Raw genomic sequence first — 24,336 nt, 5'->3', positions numbered from 1 at the left:
TTACACAGAGGTACAATGAAGGGAAGTGAAGTGAAAGTCACTCAGTTGTGTCTGATTCTTTGCGGCCCCATGGACTATACAGTCCATGGAATTCTCTAGGCCAGAATACTGGAGTGGGTAACCTTTCTCTTTCCAACTTAAGAGTAAGACAGATCATACAGTGGCCACTAGAGGTATTGGTGGATATGTATGTAGTGTTCATCTATCCATCTATAAAATGTGTTCATCTATCCATCTGTGTGTCATCCATCCATCCATTTATTCATCTATTCATCTGTCCATCGCTACAGTAAACCCCAGGCACTCACTCTGAGTCAGGAACATCCTCCTGGCACTCAAGCAGCTCATTGTCTAGTGACGAACACCATGTGTAATGACTACATGCTGTGCTGGTAGAGGAATGTACAATATGTGAAGAGATTTTTGGAGAGGGTGGAACCATCCATGGCTGGGACCAGGGGCTAGAAAGGAGGCCTCCTCCTTCCTTCTTTGCATCTGATTCTTCCGCCCTGGTGACAATCCCTGTCCTAGGGCTGGGTCCAGTGGCAGGCTAATTCTTCAGTTTCCTTGTTCTATATCACCAGGTACAACTGGAGAAGAGAACTGTTCCTTCTGGGAAGGAATTTCGGAGTTCAATCAATCTACCACACCTGGCCAAGCACCCTGAGGTCATAGTCAACATCTCTGGAGACAGGCTCTCTTCCTCATGAAGACTCCCTGGGGAGAGGTGGACACAGTGTCCACACCACTTCCACCCACTAGACTGGCAAGGTCTTGGATACAGTAGTGCTGTCCCCAGTTTGGAACTGCTTCCTTACTTAGGGCAGTGGAGACTGGACTGGAAGTCCATCTTGTGCCCTTCTATTCTGCTGCCCCAATCCCAACCTAACACTTGGCCTTTGGCTTGGGTCTCTTATTAATGACTCCTCTCAATCTTGAGTATCCTGATAGGGGATATTTTGCCTCTAAGTAATGGCAGGGTCCAGAATCAGAGTGGGGGAAATGTGATTTCCCCAAAGGAGACCAGGTTCCCCATGGCTGCTGCATGGTGCAGCCAGTCTTTTTGCCATTGGCCTGGGGGTCAAATGGCAGGGGCTGTGTCTGCTCCATCAGCCTAGCACAGGGGAAGAGGCCTCACCCTTCATATCTTCTCAGCTCCAGAGAGGCAGCAAGCCCACAGAGCCTCACAGAGTGGCCTGTTTTGGGGGAAAACCTGCCAGGGCCCAAGACGATTTCAGCACACTCTCCCTCTGTCTGTCTGTCTGTCTGACTAATGCTCCCACAAGCAAGCCCCAGGTGAGAGACGGCTGTGTCTCCAGCAGCTGCCCCAGGGAGTAGCTGTGTTTGTGGTGTAACTGCCTGATGGTATCACAGAGGGTGGTTTGGGTGAGCTGTCTCTTGGGAGTATCTGCCTGTTGTTTGCCTGAGCCCCCCACCTGGCCTCCCCAGCCCCCCCCACCTGGCCTCCCCAGCCCCCCCACCTGGCCCCCCAGCTCCCCACCTGGCCCCCCCAGCCCCCCTCCTACCTGGCCCCCACCCCAGCCCCTGCCTGAGCTCACTGCATTATTCATAGAACTGTAGGCCCAGCGCCTCTGCCCTCAGCACTGTGAGACCCCTCCCTGGTTGATGCTGGTATGCGTGCATGTTTCAGGGGAGAAGAGTCCTCTCTACATGTTCTCCTGAACTATCCCCAGGATTTCTCTTCTGACAAGTCCCTCACTAGAGGCTCTGAAGACATTGCTGCTGCCAGAGTGTCTCTGGGGATGAGAGGCCTAGTTTCCATCTTCCGCATTATAGGCATCGCAGCAACAAGTGCTGAGGTCTGACTCCCCAATCCTGAATGGCCCCTAAACACTCTTTCCTGCACCTGTGGGTTCCCAGATCCTATTCTGGGAGATTTTTCTCTGCTCCCGCCAGTGGAAGAGGGCCTCTTCCTGGCCCCAAATTTCTCCCCAGTAAGAGAAGACAGGGGACAATGCCATTAACAGAACTTGGTTCCCAGCCTGACTCAACCCCTACGACCAGCTGTGTGAATCACCATCACCAACCCACCCCTCCCACTGTGCCTTAGTTTCCCAAGCCATAAAATGGAAAATAATAGATCAAGAGTCCCTTTGAGGTTAAAAGTGATCATGTATGCAAAAGTGATGGACACAGGAGTCCAATGTTTTAACATTCTTCCTCTTCCTGACTGTCCTAGCAGTCCTGTATTCCCTAAGACTGTCAGCTGGGCTGTAATCATGCCCAAAGTATATTCAGAGGAGAAACAAAAACACAAGTAATGGAAGGAGAAGAACCCCACCCTACGAGATCCTCTGAGCTCATGGGAGAGATACACTTTCTGGCAGGGGAGTCGTGTGTGTGTGTGTATGTACACATGGTGGGGGCGTTGTCTAAGCAGAGGAAGGGAGTCCAGATACGTGCATCTAGGTTAAACCAATGACTGTAGTGTCTTTCTAGTAGGCAAGACCAATCAACAGATTCATTAAGTTCTTGTTTACCATCAATCGTCAAAGCTAATAATTTAACTAAGCTGATTATCTTCATTAAAAACCATTAGTTCCCATACATAAATGTTCCTATGCTTGCATTTTCATAATTGTGTTGACATTTCACAGCTTGCATTTCAAAGGAGTCCTGTGCTCAAAGTCCTCTTCCACTCCAGCCTGCCTGGCTGTCTGTGTTTATCTCAGCCCAGGAGCCGTGTTAGGTGCTGGGGAACAGTGGGGAACAAGACAGGCCTGGTTGTCCTTTGCCTGCAGCCCAACTTTGCTGTCTCTGATGTTCTGGATGAGCCATGCCCTTCTGTCTGTGAACAGGACCAAGACCAGCCTGACATGCAGTTTTAGGAACCTCCCGGTACCTGGTTGCCTAACTGAGTTCCTTAGAAGTGGGACAGCCCTCAACACAGCCTTTCAATGTCACCATTCATTGACACACCCACCATTAACTCGGGGAAGGAAGGCCCTCGGTACCGCTTCAGGGAAGAGGAAGGAACCAGTGTTTGTTGAGCACCCACAGCTGCCAGGTGCTGACACTGTGGTTCCCTTTTTAATACCTCCAGTAACACAGCAGCATCTCCATTTTACAGGTGATGAAACTGAGACTGGGGGAAGTTTAGTAACCCAAATTCACATGCCAGGAAGAGCTTCAGTTCTGGACCTGTACCCCAAGTCTGTGCCATTTCCACCCTGTCATATCTTCCGTCCCAAGAGAAAGGTAAACATGGCCCCAGGCGCTCTTTGTTCCAGATTCCCTAAGGTCCATGTGCTGGCTTCACCAGCAACATCTGGGAGAAGGGGACCCAACGTCTATGCTGCACTCCATGAGGCTGGGACTCAAGGACCCTGGCCTTCCCCCACTGCGACTTTCCCTGTGCTACAGGCCCTGGCCTGGCCCCAGGAGGCACCTGACTCCGAAAAGAATCTTGTGCATTTTGGGTCCTGGGCAAAAGAGTGCCTCACCTCCCTTCTCCTCTGTGGCCTGTGTTCCCGAAGCCCACAGGCACACTATGCTCAGGGCAGCAGGAGCCCATCATCTGTCCTCCCACCTCTCTGGCAGGTGCCCTGGTGGGTTTTCCTAGATGCCCACTGCCCTGGAGCAAGGGCCAGGGTCTGGGCTGGGGAAGTGTGGAGGTGGCACTCACTTGGAGGACGGGGGCTCCAGACAGCAGAGGAGCCCGGCTTTGTAACGACAGCAACCAGGGACGATATCCATGGAGCACCAGCATGTGCCTAGGCCCTGTTCAAAGAACTTCACCACCGACAGGCAGGAAGATGTGGCTCTTGGAGCCTTGGCATCCCCGTCTCCATGCTCCCACATGTCTCCATGCTCCCACCTCCCATAGGAGGTGTGTCCTGTGGGAGCAAAGAGCTCTGGGCTTGGATTTCTTGGTGCTGTGGACACAGCCTTCCTTGGTCCTGGACTGGGATGGAAGGGAGCCTGTGTCTGCCAGGGTCTCCCTTTCTGGTTCTGGGAGTGGGGGCGAGTCTGAACCTGGAGGAAGGAAGGGCCCTTTCCCAAGGGCTGTGTGAGGGCCCAGCTGCGTTTGGCATCCCCTGCTCAGCCCTCTTCCCTCCCTCCCGTGCTCTGCTTCCTTTTGCTGTGTCCTGGCTTTCTGTGGCGGGCACCTTTCCCCCACCCCATCTCTCCTCACCCCCTCTCTAACCTGCTTTTCCCAGGCCTCACTTGCGAATGCTGTTCCCAAGGACACCCCCGCTGCCCCAGGGTGCCAGAAACCAGCCCTGCAGCCCCTCTTACGGCACAATCCCTCCCTGGGACCTTGGGGCCCTTCTTTCCCTGCCTCTTGCCTTCCCCTCCCACCGCTGCTGCCCCTTCTCTTTCCTCCTTCTTCCCTCTTCCTGCCTTCCCAGCTCCACGAGCCATCTTCCTGACTGTGAATACCTCCACCCTGTCTGTCCTCCCCCCCATCTCACAGTGCTGTCTCCTGCTGCCCACCCCGCTTGACCTCTGCTCTCTTCTGGATCCCCCCACTGCACCTCCCCCATCCCCAGCCCAGAGCCACCTCTACATTTGCAGGAGACAGAAGCTTCTAGATTCTACATGGGAGGAAGCCCAGGGCCTGGACTGAGGAGTCAGCAGTCACGGGTCTTGGACATTTGGAGGAGTCAGGGGAGCCCAGCAGAGGAGACAAGTGTTGCTCAGAGACCCGAGGGAGCCTGTGGTACTTTCTTTGGTGTGTCTTCCTATTGTAAATCTCCTGCCCCACTTATTGTGACCCAGATGGTGAGTGAGGTGAGCTATAGAAGGCAATTTGGCACAGGAACCTGGGCATGGCCATAAAGGAAGACTGCTTTCGTGTGCCTTGTCAGATCAGATCTGCTCTCCGGGAGTGGTTGAGAGCCACAGCCAGCCTGCCTGTCCTCCAGAGCTCACGTCCAGGAGACAGGTTACCTGCGGCCTGCAAGAGTGCTTCTGGGTATGAGAGAGAAAAACTCAGTTCCCAGTAGAGAGAAGACAGATTGAGATGTGCAAAGTCTTAAAAGCTTTTGCCGCTGGAATGTGAAGGGCTGGGAGCCCTGGTGCCAGGGAAGCAGGCGTAAGGCCATTGGATTTGTGTTCCAGCATCACCATTTTCTACTGTAACACGGACATGTAACCCTGAACATGTGACTCTCTGGGGCTTGGTTTTCTCAACTTTAAAATGGGAACAACGTTCAGACCCATCTCACAGTGTTCTTGTGAGACTCAGCAACTGAAAGTTTTCAACATATTTTTGCTTTAAAGAAGGACATTTCTAAAAGTGTCCCATTTCAAAAACATTTCTGAGGGAAGCATGAGCAGCCTCCCAAGCAACTGCACAGGAATCCAGCCATCCTCTGGAGCACCTGAACAGAAAAGTTGGATTTTACTTTGTCTCTGCCACTCACCTGCTACGTGCCCATCCGTAAAATGAAGAGGCTGTAAAAGATATTTCTCAGGTTCCTGCAGGTTGACATTATTTCCTTAAGAATCTAGTGTTTTTGTCACTGGCCTGTGGCAGTGGGAACAGTCAAATAGGGGCTGGAGTGAGGTAAGTGAGAAGAAGGCCCCCTTCCAAGAGCCTGGATCCAGGAAAAACAGACCAGATAGGAGAACTCTGGTCTTAAGTCAACTTCTAGAAGGAATTAGGGTCCATGCATGCCCTAGGGCCCCAAATCCAAATATTTGGAGGCTTCCACACTTGGGGTGTGGTGGGGTGAGTCACCCAGTAGGGAAAAAAACAGGGAAAAATTCCTCTTGTCCCCTTCCCGCCCCTCTCCTGGGCTCACGAGCAGGGAGGCTGAGCAGGATCAAAGCCACACACACTCCAAGGGACAGATGTTGGCATACTCAGTCACCCAGGCCTGGAGGTGGGGGCAGGGAGGATTGGGAGATGGGGAGGCCTTCTGTCGCAGGATGTAACAATGAGAGTACGCACACACTCCCTCCCCACCACCTTGCACCAGCTTTATTGAGCAAAGCTACAGCCCTTTAAACAGCTCACATCCATCCACGTTCGAAAGAAGGCATTATTAATAAGTTGCCCTGGGCAGCTGGTGATGATTGTCAGCGGTGGTGAGCCAGGGTACATGAGGGCACTGCAACTTGAAAGGGAGAATTTCCCAAAGGGAGGTGATAGGTCCTGATAATTGTTATAATAACAGCTCAGCGGGCCTGCGCTGGTTCCTTTCATCCTGTGAGGTCATAAATGGCTTTCTCTACCAGGGAAAGGACAGGGCCTCCACCCACCGCAAACATGCTCTTGCCCACACTCACCCAGCTGGGGATCTGCCCAGCTGTTATTTCTGAACTGGGAAAACGTCGGGATTGTTAACACAAGGTGAGCTAATCAGGCCTGTGTGCGCCCTTCTCCCCAGATGGGAGTGGAAATTCCACTTGTCACGTAGGTTCTCAAGCCCTCTGCCAGGAAGCCTGGCCCATTATACTGGCCCTGTTGTCTCACACACACACCTGGAGTGTGCTGAGTAGTCCATGCTTCATGTGCCGCCTGAGTGACCACAGATGCATGGCGGGTTTACTATCCTCTTCTCCTTAAGTGTGCTTACACTTGAGGAGTTGAGAGCTGTCTGCTGAGGATGGGAGGGTTAAACAACTCTGAATTGTATCTTTGTTGGGCTCAAGGCATCTCTTTAGGACTCTGCCAATGAGCACTTTGAAGTTCCAGCCGGCAAAGGGTGGGTTGGCAATCAGAGTACCAATAACTTGCTTGTAGATGTTGCCCAGACCGGGTATTTATTTAAAGCTCTTGGTCCTCTATCTGTTTTATGATGGTCTGAGACAGCGAGATGACAAAAGCATGGGCCAGTGTGTGCCAACCTGAGACCACGGTACCCTGGGCCCCCCCTCACCCTGCTAATTGCCCTGTGGAGGAGGCAGCCATGTTCATGGTCACTTGGTTCAAAAGATGGTGATGGGAAGTGGGACTTGGAAAGGTCAGAGTTCAGTTCCTCCACTTTCACAACGATAGAAATAATAATGATTACTACTGCAGCTGATAGTCCACGGTCCAGGCACTATTCTACATGTTCTTCCTACACTAACTGATTTTATCTCCTCATAATCCTATGACGTACATCTCTTATTCCCATTGTACAACTGAAGAAACTAAAGAGCAAAGGCAAATAACTTGCTCAAATGGGAGGATCAGAATCTGAACCCAGATCCTAAGCTCTCAAAGTAGTCACCTCAACTTTGACTTTGCCCTGGTTCAAAGCTGCCTGCCCTACGTGTGATGTCTTCCCAGCCCTCAGGGGTCTTCGGCCCCCAGATACTGGCTTTGCTGAACAACCACAACCTGCCCTGTGAGCCTAGTAGAAACACACATCCTGAACTTTCCTGTGAATCTTGACTCAGTGTTCAATCCTTTGTCAGGTACTGGGCCATGTTTAGAATTTGGGAAATGGCCCCTTGATCTTCTTCCGCACCAAACTGCATCATACATGTAGATCCCATGTGTCACCATGGACGTTCATGAAGCACTGTAGACTTGATTTTTTTCACATTAAGTTCTGTTCTCTTGTCTGACTACACAGAACTGGGCACAGAAAGGGCTTCTGGAAACTGCTGCTGAGATTGGAGGATATTTGAAGATGTGCAGGTATGTAGAGAGTTTAGGAACGTGAGTTCAAATTCTGATCCTCCCATATGGCAAGTTATTTGCCTTTGTTCCTTAGTTTCTTCAACTATACAATGGGAATAAGACAGATAACGTCATAGGGTAATGAGGAGATAAAATCAGTTAGTGTAGGAAGAACATTTAGAACAGGGCCTGGGCTGTGGACTGTCAGCTGCGGTAGTAATCATTATTATTTTTATCGTTGTGAAAGTGGAGGAACTGAACTCTTAACCTTTTCAAGTCCCACATCCCACAACTGGGGCCTGCATAATTCACAGGTGTGGCATGAGCTATCCCCAGCCAGCGGACAAGGATCTTGTTAAAGCCTCTGGGACCATCCTTAACTCATATAAATTTCAGCCTTCCCCTGTCAGGAGTTCCCCTTAGATCAGACTTCTAACCTGCATTCTGAAGCCAAATCACACCTCTGTGCCTCCCTCGTGCTTCACATGGAGGAGGAAGGCCCTTCTTCATAGCCAGTTTCCCAGGCTATAAGGTATCATGTGGCTACGAGTTGCCCACTGACTAGAGTCTAAAAGATGGAAATGATATCAGAGTAGTCCCTGGGCATGCCAGCCTGTTAGTCCAACATCTATGGCCCTTGTATCCAGCCCTTAGAACAAGAGCAGCCACTCCAACACCTAGACAGAATGCCCATAAGGGCTTTGTGTACAAATCCTCACTGTTTATCCACCCCTCATCCCAGAGCAGCTTCTGATTGCAAGGGCCACACAGATGTTTCTTCACTGTGACTTTCCCTACTTCACCTATGGCTCAAGGAAGGTGTGTTCTCCTAAACATCAATTCTCCATCCATATGGGTGCCACTGCAAAGAGTGTTTTCTTTGCTCTGTGCTGACTTCCTCTCTTGAATTCCGCTGGCTCTCAGAATTAATATGGGATAGACCAAAGTTTTATCAGGGTCTATGCCACCCTCCCACCTCGTGCCTCCATGATGGCTGAAGTCTGGCCAGGATGAAGTGACCGCACCATACAATCTCTTCAGAAGCCAAGGAACAGATCTGCATCCCTGCCCTTGGGGAGGTGGATCTTCCCTGCACAAGGCCGTGATGGAGCCCTGGCTATATCTGCTTCTGGGAGGAGGGGGAGAGTCATTGGACCTCACTTTGAACTTGCATTGGAATGCTTACAGGATTCAAAGTTAAGGGCCAGGATAGGAGCACACAAGTTGGCTTACCCTCATGTTAGGTTTGGAGATCAAGTGCCAGGAGAACACTTCTGAGAAACACCAGTGTCTGGTGAAGACTGCTTTGTGCTAGAGTGCTTCTGATCTCCCCTTGTCCCCACCGCTGTGTCTCAAGTCTTTGTGTCACTGTTCCTCAGCCATCTCTTAGGGCAAGCTCACAAAGGTGCCTCACACGTCAACCAGAGGAGTGTGCAGACCCAGCGTTGGCACAAAGAGCCTTCTGCTCCCCTCTGCCCCCACCCCCAGACCCCCGTCTAAGACTGAGTCCACACACTGTCAGAGCAAAGACTGGCCAGCTGGCCCCCAGTATCCATTTTCCAGGTAGATCCAAGCAAAGCCTTAAGCCTGAAATGCCAACCTGCCATGGCTCCCCTACACTTTGGATCATGCTGAAGTGAAGTCCCCTCTTGCTCAGAGGTTACTTTTCTTTCTTTTTAGTCTCAGACCATCTACATCACAAATGGAAAAGAGAGAAAATAATTGCCTTCCAGAAGAGGAAAACCAGGGAGTCCAAGACAGGAAATGACCAAAGGACTGTGACCCAGTGTCAGCCTCTGGGGTGACCAAGCTCTGACCTCTGCCTTTCCTGCCATGGCTCTGCTTGGCAGCCTCAGGGAGCGAAGGAACCATGTTAGGTAACCGTAACCGGGCAGGGTGCTGGGATGGTGGACAGAAAGGGGTGACACAAAAGTCAAAGGTTAGGAGAGGTGCATCCAGAATGAGACCGCCACCCTGAGGCAGGACTCGGTTCCCAGATCCAGGCATCTCCCTTTGCTTCCTGGCTGGACACACCTTGTCTCTCTCTGGGGATCTCCTTCCCCTCAGGAGTTTTCACACACAATGGTTGGCAGATTCTGACATTTGTTTTCATCACCATTTTTAAGGTGAATGACATTTGTCACATCCCTTCCTTGATGGCTTTGATGTGGGGATTTTCCCACTCTCTAATGACAGGTGAGGAGCTGACACCGGGCACCTCTGGGCGGCTCGCCATCTCCGCCAGACCTGGTTCCCACAGCAGTTGCCTCTGTTCCCTGGATCTTAATTAAGATCCTCTCTAATGATGGCGAGGGACTTCTCCCGTGATTACCTCCTTGCTTTTCCAGCTCTTGCAGGCTGTCTCTCCCTCCTTCTCCTGGATTTCACGGGCTCTGCTCCTCCTCACCCTGATGTGAGGAGCTGAGGACACAGTTTTCCTGAGGATCTTGGGGGTTCACACGAGGGTTTTGTGAATGTTTAAACATTCCAGCAATACTTGAGTGCAACATAATAATAACATGCAAGATAGTTTTAATGCCTGTGCCCTAGAGAAACCGTAAAACTACAGTGTAGCCCAGAGCCTGGTGCACAAACGGAACTTATTACATGTGGGTTTCTTGAGTTAAATGAATGAAAAGATTAGCGTGTGGGTGAGTTTAGTACTGAACACAAATACGGACATTTGGGGCAGAACGCTTCTGATTTTCTGACCAGAAACAAGTCTTGGAGTCTGAGTCTCTCTTCATGAAGCTAAGTGTTTGTATCCATCAAGTACAGGACACGGGGATCTGGTCATGATGGCGGTGTGCTGGGGCCAAGCCACATAGTGGGGACAGCACTGGTTTATGCCCTGCCATCCTTGCTTCTCTCCCAGTTCCATCCTGACTTCACTTTTCTGCCTCCATTTTCTTGGCTGCAAATTTTCTCAACCCCAATCACACAGGTAGATTGTGAAGCAGTGACCAGAACCTGCCTGTAAAAAAGTCTGGCAAGAGCCGTTTCAGGTTGGTTCAAGTTAAAGGTGGGCCTTGACTTCTCCATCTAGAGGAAGAAGGGACTGGATATCCGGGGACCCTGGGGCCTTGGCCTCACAGAGTCCCACAAGGGCCACGGCCTGCTCTCAGTCTTCTCCTTGGCCCAGGGCTCCTGCTCCTCTTCTCCTCAGGGTCCCGTCTCTCCTCCCTCTTCAAGGGAGCTTCCCACCTCAGTCCACCCTGTTCCTTCTGACACCCATGGAGAGGCAGTCAGCCACATCTCATATCTCCAAGGAGATATTGAAGGAAATTCTGGAGTCACATGATGAACCGAGGATCAAAAGACCTAGGATTCATTCAGAACAACTCCTTCATGGTAAAGGCTGAGAATAGGCTCTCAAAGGTGAAAGGGCAGGACCAAGGCCATCCAGTTGGTCAGGTATCAAGGCTGGAAGGAACTGATGCTCAACCTTATGTTCTTTCCAGAAGCTCTAGTGACCAGGACTCATACAGGGCAGCATAGACATGTGGGAGTGGGAGGGCAGGTGTGTGCATGGCTGTGTGAGGCTGAAGGGAAATCCCATCATTCCCTGCTTCTAACTGGGTCCTGCAGTTTGCTCATGGCGTGGGAACTCTCAGCTTGCTTCCCACCCTCTCTGCAACCCTCAGTGTGTCTCCATCTGTAAAGTGAAGGGTTACAATAGGAAAACTCTTGAGTTGCCTCTGGCTGGGTCACTCCCTGGCACCATGCAGTGAAGCAGGAGATGTGGTAATGGTGTCCCAGAAAACCCCTTCACCCACCCTCTTGCCTCACCTCCCTCACGCACACCTGTCCACTGTGTGCTCCAGTGGCCCTTCGGGAGGCTGACCGGTCCTGAAAAGTGGCTGTCTTTAGGTGGGGGTGGTGAGTTGCAGGCTGAGAGTCTGGAGTTTTGAGCTCTGTTGCTCGTTTGGAAACTCACTTGTAGCAGAGCTGTGAGAAAACCAGGGGATGATTTTTGAGCCTAATTCATTATTTGCTAAATTGAGACAACAGTTAGCCTTCAACCACCCACCCCCTAGTGGCTGTGGGGCAGATCTAAAGAGTGCCAGTGAGGTGGTTATTATGATAAACCCCAAAGGGCCAGTGAGAGGGTGAGAAGGTGGAGAGAGTGCAATCAGGTCAAGCCCAGAGACAGAGCGGGTAGAGGGATAGTTGAGAGGGGCCAGGCTGAGCCTCTGTAGAGGCTGCTTCTGCACAAGACGGTGGAGGTGGAGCCACAGCTCAAGCAGAGCCTGGAAGCTGCATGGTGGCCTTGAGTGAGCCCGGGGATTCTCAGGGCTCCAGGTATGTCAGACTTAGGCTAGTGAATGTGCTCAATATTTGTGGATTTGAGGGGATGTTTTCATCTGTGTCAAGAAAGCTTCAGTGAAGGTTCTAGAAGACCCACCAACCCATTTCTTTGACCTGGTCCCAGAGCTGAGAACTCTGTTTTGGGAGCTGGGGCTCAAGGGGTGTAGAGGACCTGGTAGCCCGGAGCCTGCCCTGCCATTCAGGTCTGCCTAGAGGTCTTCACCCAGGGCTTGGTTTTTATTTGTCTAGTGCCTTCCTTCCCAGGAACTCAGAGGAGGGGCACTTTGTTATCTTGGAGACTTTCAACATCCAGGAGAGGCAGGGAGGTGACTGGGATCCTTATCAGGGGTGGGGACTGTGGAGGGGCCACTCCATCTCTGTTCAAACTTCCGGCAGCCCAGAGCCTAGATATTCTGGGGCAGCTTGATTTCAGCATCTGGGCCTGGGAGACAGCTAGCCTGCTCTCTAATTGTTGCCAGAAAGGAAGACCTCAGATCAAATGCTTTATTAGCAAAACCATCATTTTTGTTTCTGTCCCTCAGCTTTTAATGCTAGATCATCCCACACAGGTCTCCCCCAAGTTACCTTGGGTTGCACTTTGCAAACAGTTTATCTTGGAAGGTTTAGCAGGAAGGAGACTGCTCAAAACTATGCATCCAGGAGGCTTCGTTGGCTCTTAAAAAAGGTGGGTTGATGTTTGACTGATTTTGCTCTAAAATGTTCCCAGGCTCAGGTCACTCGCAGCATGTTTCATTGAATCCATTCTTATTTTCCAGGAAGAATCTTGGTCCTTGTTAGGCCTCTTTGATTTTCACAAGAGGATGTCCAAACTTTCCCCAGTTTGATATCTGGTGGGTCACTGGGTCTCATGCAAAATTTTATCACTTAGAAGGGCTTCAGTAAAGAGAACTTCTAGTCCGCATTGTCTGCCTGAATCTGGCCCAGAGATATTCTCCTTCAAAAACATTATTTTGGGGATCTGTAGACAACACCCTCCATTGTTTGCACCGACATCTACCCCGGGATGAAGTCAGATCATCTGGAACACGTGTAGCTATACCAAACCTCACACCCCTAGCCTCACAACTAACTGCATTTCACATTAGGTGCACTCTGCTGTGCCCCACTGATGAATGTAAGAAACAAAGCTCACAGCTGCGCCTGCTGCAGAGATGCCTCTGAGCGCTTCGCCCATTGCCTTATCCCTTATCCTCTTTGTGTGTGCGTGTGTTGGGGAAGAGGCTAAGGAGACATTTCTTTCTGTTCTCTAGGACATCAGGAATGCTGGTGTTTCTCCTAGGCAAGTAGCTTGCTTTAATCTCAAGGATCTTGGCAGTTGTGCAGCTGATCGTGTTTCATCTTGGCACTGGCTGTTAGAAGTTTTAGAGCCAAATTTGTGGCCCACCCCTAGCAAATGGATCAAAGTTTATGGTATGTTTATTTTGTATTAGTCCCATCCTTGGCTCCATTTTATGGCTTTACCCTTGCTTTTTCATTTTTTTTCTTTCTCACCTGCTTCTAATTTATGTCATCTTGCTGAATTTTATGCATCTTTGTAAACTGACTTAAATCCTCTTGTGAAACAAAGAAGTATATACACAAACAGACAAACAAATGAATCTTCTCCATCACTGGACAATGTATAATTTTTTGGTTTGGGAAACCAGGTCCATAAAGTTCCTGCTGTCCCCAGGGCCACCATTCTTCCACAAGGCCAGCCAAACATATCAACTGTGAATGGAGCTCAGCATGAATTCCCCAAAGGATGGAGAGACAAAACTGAAAAAAATGAGGACACAAAGTCAGGTGATGCTAAGGGCTGTGATGAAGATAAAGCAAGGCAGGGGGACTAGGGTGCTGATATAGCCTGGCCAGAGGTGATCTCACTGAGAGGGGATTTTTGAGTTGAGCTCAAGGAAAAGACAGGTAATCTGGCATCCGTGGTAGAGGAGCATCCCAGGCCAAGCAACTGGCTAGTGCAAAGCTTTGTGGCAAGTTGAAGATGTTGGTGTGACTCAAGTGAGCTGGTGTGCCTGGAGCTGAGCAGTGAGGAGAGTGGCAGGAAATGGAAAGCAGGGTCTTGACCTGGGGCCACAGTAAAGACTTGATAATCTTCTGAGAGACAAAGTCTTTGGTGGGTCTGGGCAGAAGTGTGACATGATCTGATTTAAGTTGCAGCACAATCAGCGCGATGATCAGGTCAAGGCTAAAGCAGGGTGAGGAGCTAGGAGGACTGTAGGAGAGCTGATGAGCATTTGAACTACAATAGCAGTGAAAGAAGAGGTAAGTGGTCTGATTCTGGATCCTTCTCCACACTGTATCACCAAACTCGAAATCCATTCTTGTCTACTTTTGTTGTCTACATGTTCTCGACTGTTTCATTCTTGAACAGTATGAGACAGCCACTGCCCCCGGCCCCTCACAGTTCGTCAACAACTCCTCTGCATGATGGGTGCCCTGGGGTCCTCCCTTCTTTTGTTTCTACAACCTACCTCTCCTTCATCTCCTCCCCGGCACAGGGGCTTCTCTTGAACCACCCATCCCTTTCAGCTCAGTACTTCAGAATATTTTGTCTCTGTCCCTCTTACCTGCAAAAACTGCTACATAATTGTGGGGAGAGAGGTAACTAGCCAAGATGGCGTGTTCAGGCTCTCTCGCCCCATGTTTTGTAAATAATGACTATGTAACAGCTGAGATCATTTATAGCGCTGCGCATGCATGTCATGAGGTACTTGCTTGGTCACGGGTTACTTTGTGCTCTACAGATATGTGAGCTCCACCTAGAAAGCAGCAGCATTTACTGCTGCATCACTGCTATGTCTGTTGTGTCAGCCACGAGAGGAGAGAATTGTGGTTCTGCTGCTGCATCAGCCAGGAGAGAATACTGCTACGGCTGCTGTGCCAGCCAGGAGAGACTAAATGTGTCTGCAGTTCCTATGGCTCTTTGAGTCTTCTAACCTCTTAGCTCACGCCCTGCCTTCCCTGGGTTCAATGAACAGTGTGCATAGTGAGATACAGCGAGACAATTCATGTCACAAGCAAGATCAGCAAGACAATAATTTACAGGGCCCAGTGCAAAATGAAAATGTGGGGCACATATTTAAAAATTAAGAAATCCAAGATTGCAACAGCAGAGCATTAAACCAAACATGGGGCCCTTCTGAGCACAGGGTCCTGTGTGGTCACACAGCCATGAAGCCAGCTTTGCTCACTCTGTGTATTCCCAGGACAATCTCATCCATGTTGCCATTAACTACCACACACGCTAATGACTCCTTGGTACATCTTCTTTCTTGAGTCACAGACCCAACTGCTGGCCCAACCTGTTGTCACTTTACAGGCAACTTAAAAGCATTGAGTTCAAGGATGAACTCATTAACACTCCCCCCGCAAACCTGCTTCTCCTCCTGTATTCTCTATCTTGATGAATAGAAACATAATCCTCAGAGTTGCCCAAACCAGAAATCTCTGAGTCATCTCTGACTCTACCCTCTGCTTTACCCCTCATATCCAGTAGGTCTCCAGGTTTGAGTGATTTTAGTTCCCTGTTATCTCTGGAATCCATCTGGTGCTGTCAATGTCCCAGGCCACTGCCCCAGTTCAGGTGCTCAGCAGCTCCTACTTCCTCTGGTGCAGTTGTTTCCTCCCCGCCTCCGCTCCTTAGCATCCATCCAACCTCCTCCACCCTGTCATCACAGTGACATTTTAAAGCACAAAACCCAATTACCTCACTGCCATTTCTACAACTTCCAGAGTCTATGGAACAAAGCTCAGACTCTTTGGCATCTTATGCCAGCTCTTCAAATCTGGCCTCTACCAACCAGCATCTCCCAAACTAAGCCATACCCCTTCAACCAATGATACCGATGGCCCAGCTACTCCTGTCTCCTCTTGACAGGCTATGCACATTCATATGGCTTACCTTTGCACATCTTGATCTCTCTAGCTGCCTGAGTGCCGTACTCCTGCTGGACCATCATGATGCAGCTCCAGGATGGCACTTCTCACCTCCAAAAGATGCACTGAAATGACCAATGAGAATAAGAGTGAGGAAAAGTCCATAAAAGCACTGATAATCAGAGGAAGCTACTATGAAAAGAGAAGGCATTTATAGAGATTTCTGGAAGAAATGAAGCAGATAATTCCATCTAAAAATTAACAACAAAGAACACAATATATCAGAACTTATGAGGTGAAGCGAAATCTGTACTCAAAGTAGAATTCATTGTCTTAATTATTTTATTAAAAATAAAAGATTGGAAGGGACTGTCTGAGAGTTTTGTTCCAAAAAGTAGAAAAAACAATAAAACATCAAACAATAAAAGTAGGAGAAAGAAATTGGTGCATTAGAAAGATAAAAAAGAAAAGAATTGACATAAAAAGGCAAAATACAACTCTTATCGATTTACCTTATCAGAAATATTTTTGCCTGCCAAACTTGTGCCAGGTACTGCACAAAGTCCCTGGATATCCTGAGATGAACAGAGCGGATGTGATAGCTATTCTTGTGGAGTTTTTTTGAGAAGTTTTATAAAACAGAAAAAATCTCTTTCAAGACTGGCAAGAAAACAAGAAAGGAAAAGAGTGAAAAAGAATACAAACACAATTTTATAAATAAGAAAGTGGATATAATTACATATATGGAGGAAAAGTTTTTTTAAATCAGTGTTATGTATAGATTTATGTCTATAAAATTGAAATTCTAGATGAAGTGGGCACTTTTCATGCAAATGTAAATAGCAAAATTGGTTCGAGAGAAAACAGAAGACTGAAAATCTCAATAAGCACTGAAGAAAGTATAAATATAATAAAATATGTAACCTCAGGCCAGATGGTTTTACAAATGAGTTGTATCTATCAGATCTCCAAAAGGCAAATATTTCTTGTCTATATTTAGAGATAAAGCCCTTCCAGATTAGTTTTATGAGACTCATTTAACCCTACTAATAAAAATTGGACAAAGCACTAAAACATGAACAAATTTATGGACATGTAAAAATCTTAAATAAATCATTGAAAATTTCAATATAGCCGCATAAGTTTTTTTAATTAATTAATTTATTTTAATTGGAAGCTAATTACTTTACAATATTGTGACGGTTTTTGCCATACATGCACATGAATCAGCCATGGGTGGACATGTGTCCCCCATCCTGAACCCCTCTCTCACTTCCCTCCCCATCTCATCCCTCAGTGTTGTCCCAGGGCACCAGCTTTGAGTGCCTTGTTTCATGCATAGAACTTGGACTGGTGATCTATTTCACATATGGTAATACACATGTTTCAGTGCTATTCTCTCAAATCATCCCACCCTCGCCTTCTCCCATGGAGTCCAAAAGTCTGTTCTTTATATCTGTCTCTTTTGCTGTCTCACATATAGGGTCATCATTACCATCTTTCTAAATTCCATATATATGCGTTAATATATTGTATTGGTGTTTTTCTCTCTGACTTACTTCATTCTGTATAATAGGCTCCAATTCCATCCACCTCATTAAAACTGATTCAAACGTGTAATTTTTAATAGCTGAGTAATATTCCATTATGTATATGTACCACAGCTTTCTTATCCATTTGTCTGCCGATGGACATCTAGGTTGCTTCCATGTCCTGGCTATTATAAACAGTGCTGCGATGAACATTGGGGTACACGTGTCTCTTTCAATTCTGGTTTTCTTGGTGTGTATGCCCAGCAGTGGGATTGCTGGGTCATATGGCAGTTCTAGTTCCAGTTTTTTAAGGAATCTCCACACTGTTCTCCATAGTGGCTGTACTAGTTTGCTTTCCCACCAACAGTGTAAGAGGGTTCCTTTTTCTCCACACCCTTTCTAGCATTTATTGTTTGTAGACTTTTTGATAGCAGTCATTCTGACCGGTATGAGATGGTACCTCATTGTGGTTTTGACTTGCATTTCTCTGCTAATGAGTGATGTTGAGCATCTTTTCATGTGTTTGTTAGCCATCTGTATGTCTTCTTTGGAGAAATGTCTGTTCAGTTCTTTGGCCCACTTTTTGATTGGGTTGCTTATTTTTCTGGAATTGAGCTGCAGGTGTTGCTTGTATATTTTTGAGATTAATTCTTCGTCAGTTATTTCATTTGCTATTATTTTCTCCCATTTTGAAGACTGTCTTTTCACCTCGCTTATAGTTTCCTTCGTTGTGCAAAAGTTCTTTACTTTAATTAGGTCCCATTTGTTTATTTTTGCTTTTATTTCCATTACTCTGGGAGGTGGGTCATAGAAGATCTTGCTGTGATATATGTCAGAGAGTGTTCTGCCTATGTTTTCCTCGAAGAGTTTTATAGTTTCTCATCCTACATTTAGATCTTTAATCCATTTTGATTTTATTTTTGCGTATGGTGTTAGAAAGTGTTCTAGTTTCATTTTTTTACACATGGTTCACCATTTTTCCCATCACCACTTGTTAAAGAGATTGTCTTTCTCCATTGTATATTCTTGCCTCCCTTGTCAAAGATAAGGTGTCCATAGGTGCGTGGATTTATCTCTGAACTTTCTAGTTTGTTCCATTGATCTGTATTTCTGTCTTTGTGCCAGTACCATACTGTCTTGATGACTGTAGCTTTGTAGCATAATCTGAAGTCAGTAAGTTTGATTCCTCCAGCTCCATTCTTCTTTCTGAAGATTGCTTTGGCTATTCGAGGTTTTTTGTATTTTCATACAAATTGTGAAATTATTTGTTCTAGTTCTGTGAAAAATACTGTTGGTAGCTTGATAGGGATTGCATTGAATTTATAGATTGCTTTGTGTAGTATACTCATTTTCACTATATTGATTCTTCCGATCCATGAACATGGAATATTTCTCCATCTATTTGTGTCATCTTTGATTTCTTTCATCAGTGTGTTATAGTTTTCTATATATAGGTCTTTTGTTTCTTTAGGTAGATTTATTCCTAAGTATTTTATTTTTTTTGTCACAGTGGTGAATGGAATTGTTTCCTTAATTTCTCTTTCTGTTTTCTCATTGTTAGTGTATAGGGATGCAAGGGATTTCTGTGTATTAATTTTATATCCTGCAAGTTTACTATATTCATTGATTAGCTCTAGTAATTTTCTGGTGGTGTTTTTAGGGTTTTCTATGTAGAGGAGCATGCCTTCTGCAAACAGTGAGAGTTTTTCTTTTTCTTTTCCAATCTGGATTTCTTTTATTTCTTTTTATTTTCTGATTGCTATGGCTAAAACTTCCAAAACTATGTTGAACAGTAGTGGTGAGAGTGGGCACACTTGCCTTGTTCTTGACTTTAGGGGAAATGCTTTCAGTTTTTCACCATTGAGGATAATGTTTGCTGTGGGTTTATCATATATGGTTTTTGTTATGTTAAGGTATGTTCCTTCTTTCTGCTCTTTCTGGAGGGTTTTTTTTTTTTTTTATCATAAATGGATGTTGAATTTTGTCAAAGGCTTTCTCTGCATCTTTTGGGGTAATCATATGGTTTTTATATTTCAGTTTTTTAATGTGGTGTATCACATTGATTGACTTGCAAATATTGAAGAATCCTTGCATCCCTGGGATAAAGCCCGCTTGGTCATGATGTATGATCTTTTAAATATGCTGTTGGATTCTGTTTGCTAGAATTTTGCTGAGGATATTTGCATTTATGTTCATCAGTGATATTGGCCTGTAGTTTTCTTTTTTTGTGGCATCTTTGTCTGGTTTTGGTATTCAGGTGATGGTGGCCTCATAGAATGAGTTTGGTTCTGGAAGAGTTTGAGTAGGATAGGTGTTAGCTCTTCTCTAAATTTTTGGTAGATTCACCCGTGAAGTTATCTGATCCTGGGCTTTTGTTTGATTACAGTTTTGATTTCCGTGCTTGTGTTGGGTCTGTTAAGATTTTCTATTTCTTCCTGGGTCAGTTTTGGAAGGTTATGCTTTTCTAAGAATTCATCCATTACTTCCACATTGTCCATTTTATTGTCATATAGTTGTGGATAGTAGTCTCTTATGATCCTTTGTATTTCTGTGTTGTCTGTTGTGATTTCTCCATTTTCAGTTCTCATTTTGTTGATTTGATTCTTCTTCCTTTTTTTCTTGAGGAGTCTGGCTAATGGTTTGTCTATTTTATTTATCTTCTCAAAGAACCAGCTTTTAGTTTTGTTTTAAAAGAGAAAAATAGGGGGCAAGGAAGGATGGGATGAACTGGAGGATTGGAATTGACATATATACAATACTATGTATAAAATAGATAACAAATGAGAATGTACTGTATAGCATAGGGAACTCTAATCAATGTTCTGTGGTCACCTAAATGGGAAGGAAATCCAAAAAAAAGGGGGATAATTATGTATACATGTAGCTGATTCACTTTGCTGAACAGCAGAGACTAACCTAACATTGTAAAGCAACTACACAACAATGAAAATTAATTATTAAAAAAAAACCATTGAATTTAATGCCCTTCTCATCCTGAGGTCAATGTCTAACCCTTTCCTCTAACGTTAATTCTTGCTAATTTACTTATTTTGAGATGAGGACAGAGGGCTCCCAGCTTCATTATTTACTAATTACATGACTTTGGACAAGTTAGTTATTTTTTGAATCTCAGATTTTTTATCTACAATATGGAGACAGTAATACTTACATCATAGAACTTCTGCAGAGATGGAAAAAAGATAATAAGTCTAAAGTGTCTAACACAGAGGTGTGCACACAATGGATGCCTGAATGCTACCTATTACTACTATATTACTACTCCTACTAACAATAATAAAAACTGCCAAAATGTATTAAAAATTTTCTATGTGCTAGAAACTGTCTAAGTGCTTAGTAAATATTGACTGATTAAAAAGAGATAAATATCAAGTTTAAACATTCCAAAATCCTTAAGCATGCTCAAAATCCTTCAAGCTAGGCTTCAACAATATGGGAACTGAAACTTCCAGATGCACAAGCTGGATTTAGAAAAGGAAGAGGAACCAGAGATCAAATTGCCAACATTTGTTGGATCACAGAGAAAGCAAGGGAATTCCAGAAAAATATCTATTTATGCTTCATTGATTAAGCTAAAGCTTTTGACTGCATGGATCACAACAAACTCTGGAAAATTCTTATAGAGATGGGAATACCAGACCACTTTATATGCCTCCTGAGAAACCTATCACTTCATGGCAAATAGATGGGGAAACAATGGAAACAGTAAGAGACTTTATTTTGGGGGGCTCCAAAATCATGGCAGATGGTGACTGCAGCCATGAAATTAAAAGACGTTTGCTCCTTGGAGGAAAAACTATGACCATCCTAGATAGCATACTTTACCAACAAAGGTCTGTCTAGTCAAAGCTATGGTTTTTCTGGTAGTCATGTATGGATGTGAGAGTTGGACTATAAAGAAAGCTGAGTGCTGAAGAATTGATGCTTTTGAACTGTGGTTTTGGAGAAGACTCTTGAGAGTCCCTTGGACTGCAAGGATATCCAATCAGTCCATCTGAAAGGAAATCAATCCTGAATATTCATTGAAAGGACTGATGTTGAAGCTGAAACTCCAATACTTTGGCCACCTGATGTGAAGAACCAACTCATTGGAAAAGACCCTGATGCTGAGAAAGACTGAGGGTGGGAGGAGAAGGGGATGACAGAGGATGAGATGGTTGGATGGCATCATTGACATGATGGGCATGAGTTTGAGTAAGCTCCAGGAGTTGGTGATGGACAAGGAAGCCTGATGTGCTGCAGTCCATGGGGTCACAAAGAGTTGGAAACAACTGAGTGACTGAACTGAACTGAACTGAGAAACCTATATGCAGGTCAAGAAGCAACAGTTATAACTGAACATAGAAAAATGGACTGGTTCAAAGTTGGGTAAGGAGTACATCAGATGCAGATGTACATCAGTATGGCGACGACACCACCCTTATGGCAGAAAGTTAAGAAGAAGTAAAGAACCTCTTGATGAAAGTGAAAGAGGAGAGTGAAAATGTTGGCTTAAAGCTCAACATTCAGAAAACTAAGATCATGGCATCCGGTCCCATCACTTCATGGAAAATAGATGGGGAAACAGGGGAAACAGTGGCAGACTTTATTTTTCTGGGCTCCAAAATCACTGCAGATGGTGACTGCAGCCATGAAATTAAAAGACACTCACTCCTTGGAAGCAAAGTTATGGCCAACATAGACAGCATATTAAAAAGCAGAGACATTACTTTGTCAACAAAGGTTGGTCTAGTCAAGGCTATGGTTTTTCCAGTAGTCATGTATGGATGAGAAAGTTGGACTATAAAGAAAGCTGAGCGTCAAAGAATTGATGCTTTTGAACTGTGGTGTTGGAGAAGACTCTTGAGAGTCCCTTGGACTGCAAGGAGATCCAACCAGACCATCCTAAAGGAGATCAGTCCTGGGTGTTCATTGGAAGGACTGATGTTGAAGCTGAAACTCCAATACTTTGGCCACCTGATGCGAAGAGCTGACTCATTTGAAAAGACTCTGATGCTGAGAAAGATTGAGGGCAGGATGAGAAGGGGACGACAGAGGATGAGATGGTTGGATGGCATCACTGACTCAATGGACATGGGTTTGGGTGAACTCTGGGAGTTGGTGATAGGCAGGGAGGCCTGGTGTGCTGCGGTTCATGGGGTCGCAAAGAGTCAGACACAACTGAGCAACTGAACTGAACTAAAGGAGTACATAAAGGCCGTATATTGTCACCCTACTTATTTTACTTACATGCTGAGTACTTCATGCAAAATGCCAGGCTGGATGAATCACAAGCTGGAATCAAGTTTGCTGGGAGACACATCAGCAACCTCAGGTATGTGGGTGATACCATCCTAATGTCAGAAAGCAAAGAGGAGCTAAAGAGCCTCTTGATGAAAGAGGAGAGTGAAAAAGCTGGCTTGAAACTCAACATGCAAAAAACTAAGATCATGGCATCCAGTCCCATCACTTCATGGCAAATGGATGGGGAAAAAATGGAAACAGTGATAGATTTTATTTTCTTGGGCTCCAAAATCACTGCAAATGGTGACTGAAACCATGAAATTGAAAGATGAGTGCTGCTTGGAAGAAAGCTATGACAAACCTAGACAGTATATTAAAAAAGCAGAGACATCACTTTGCCTACAAAGGTCTGTAGAGACAAAGCTATGGTTTTACCAGTAGTCATGTACAGATGTGAGATTTGGATCATAAAGAAGGCTGAGTGCTGAAGAACTGATGCTTTCAAATTGTGACGCTGAAGAAGACTCTTGAGACTCCAGTGGACTGCAAGGAGATCAAATTAGTCAATCCTAAAGAAAATCAACCCTGAATGTTCATTGGAAGGACAGATGCTGAAGCTGAAACTCCAATACTTTGGCCACCTGATGCGAAGAGCCAACTCACTGGAAAAGATTCTGATGCTGGGAAAGGTTGAGGGCAGGAGGAAAAGGGGATGGCAGAGGATGAGATGGCTGGATAGCACCACTGACTCAACGGACACTAATTTGAGCAAACTCTGGGAGACAGTGAAGGATGGGAAATCCTGGCATGTTGCAGTCCATGGGGTTGCAAAGAGCTGGATAATACGACTTAGTGACTGAACAGCAACAAAGAATTCCAGACATTCAAGGGTGATTCAGTATTAGATAATTCAATAATTTATGTTAATAGATTAAAGAAAAATTATGATCTCTATAGATGGCAGAGTATTATGTGACAAAAGTTAAATTCTGAGCTTGATGAAATTCCTCGTAATTGAGGTGAGTTTCCTAAATATCAACAACAATCTATTAGAAAATAAAAGTAAAAAAAAGTTGTTCAAAGAGTATGCTTAAAAAAAAAAAAAAGAGTATGCTTATCTAGTAACAAGTTTAACAAGAAATGTATATGATGTATATGGAACAAAATATATAATTTTTAAGGAAGTATAGAAGAAATTTGAATTAATAAATGGAGAGACAATAAGTTTTTGGATGAGTAGATTTAAAAATTGTATGATAGATATACAGAAAAAGTTGATTAATCAAAGACAGTTGAGAGTATAAAAATAGATGGATGTACATACATGTATAAAAGAACTAAGTGTAAAAAGGTTGAAATCATATTAATAGGGGAAGAATCTTTTAAATAAATGATGCTAAAATATGTAGCTATCCATTCACTTGTAGTGATGTGGATGAACCTAGAATCTGTTTACAGAGTGAAGTAAGTCAGAAAGATACAAACAACTATTGTTATTAATGCATATATAATGGAAACTAGAAATCTGGTACAGATGAATTATTTACACTACATGAATAGAGACACATAGGTAGAGAACAGACTTGTGGACACAGGGAGGGAAGAAAAGGGTGGGACAAACTGAGAGAGTAGCCTTTGACACTATTCCCACTACTGACATAGTGGGAAGCTAATGAATAGCACAGGGAGCTCGGCTCGGTACTCTGTGATGACCTAGATGGGTGGGTTGGGGGCCATGGGGGCAGGGAGACTCACGAAAGAAGGGATATATGTATA

General features: G+C 45.6%; 1 long non-coding RNA gene across 11 annotated transcripts; it reads left to right on the top strand.

Annotated features, from left to right (window-relative positions):
- The first annotated feature begins 5,952 nt into the window (after window positions 1-5,952).
- On the top strand, window positions 5,953-16,156 carry LOC145503481 (uncharacterized). Of its 11 annotated transcripts, none has more exons than XR_014051486.1 (8): window positions 5,953-6,322; window positions 7,536-7,600; window positions 9,263-9,459; window positions 12,460-12,575; window positions 13,162-13,321; window positions 13,558-13,696; window positions 14,069-14,173; window positions 15,837-16,156. It is a non-coding gene; the product is annotated as an uncharacterized LOC145503481 (long non-coding RNA). The 11 variants fall into 11 exon arrangements; XR_014051487.1 differs by having other exon boundaries at window positions 5,983-6,322; window positions 14,063-14,173; XR_014051491.1 differs by lacking the exon at window positions 12,460-12,575 and having other exon boundaries at window positions 5,983-6,322; window positions 13,584-13,696.
- The last annotated feature ends 8,180 nt before the right edge of the window (window positions 16,157-24,336 follow it).

The sequence above is a fragment of the Giraffa tippelskirchi genome, chromosome 4 (genome assembly GCF_054371585.1).
Source record: "Giraffa tippelskirchi isolate mGirTip1 chromosome 4, T2T-mGirTip1v1.2.pri, whole genome shotgun sequence".
Lineage (NCBI taxonomy): Eukaryota > Metazoa > Chordata > Mammalia > Artiodactyla > Giraffidae > Giraffa > Giraffa tippelskirchi.
The sequence above is the reverse complement of the archived record's forward strand: the minus strand, read 5'-3'. Positions and strand labels throughout refer to the sequence as shown.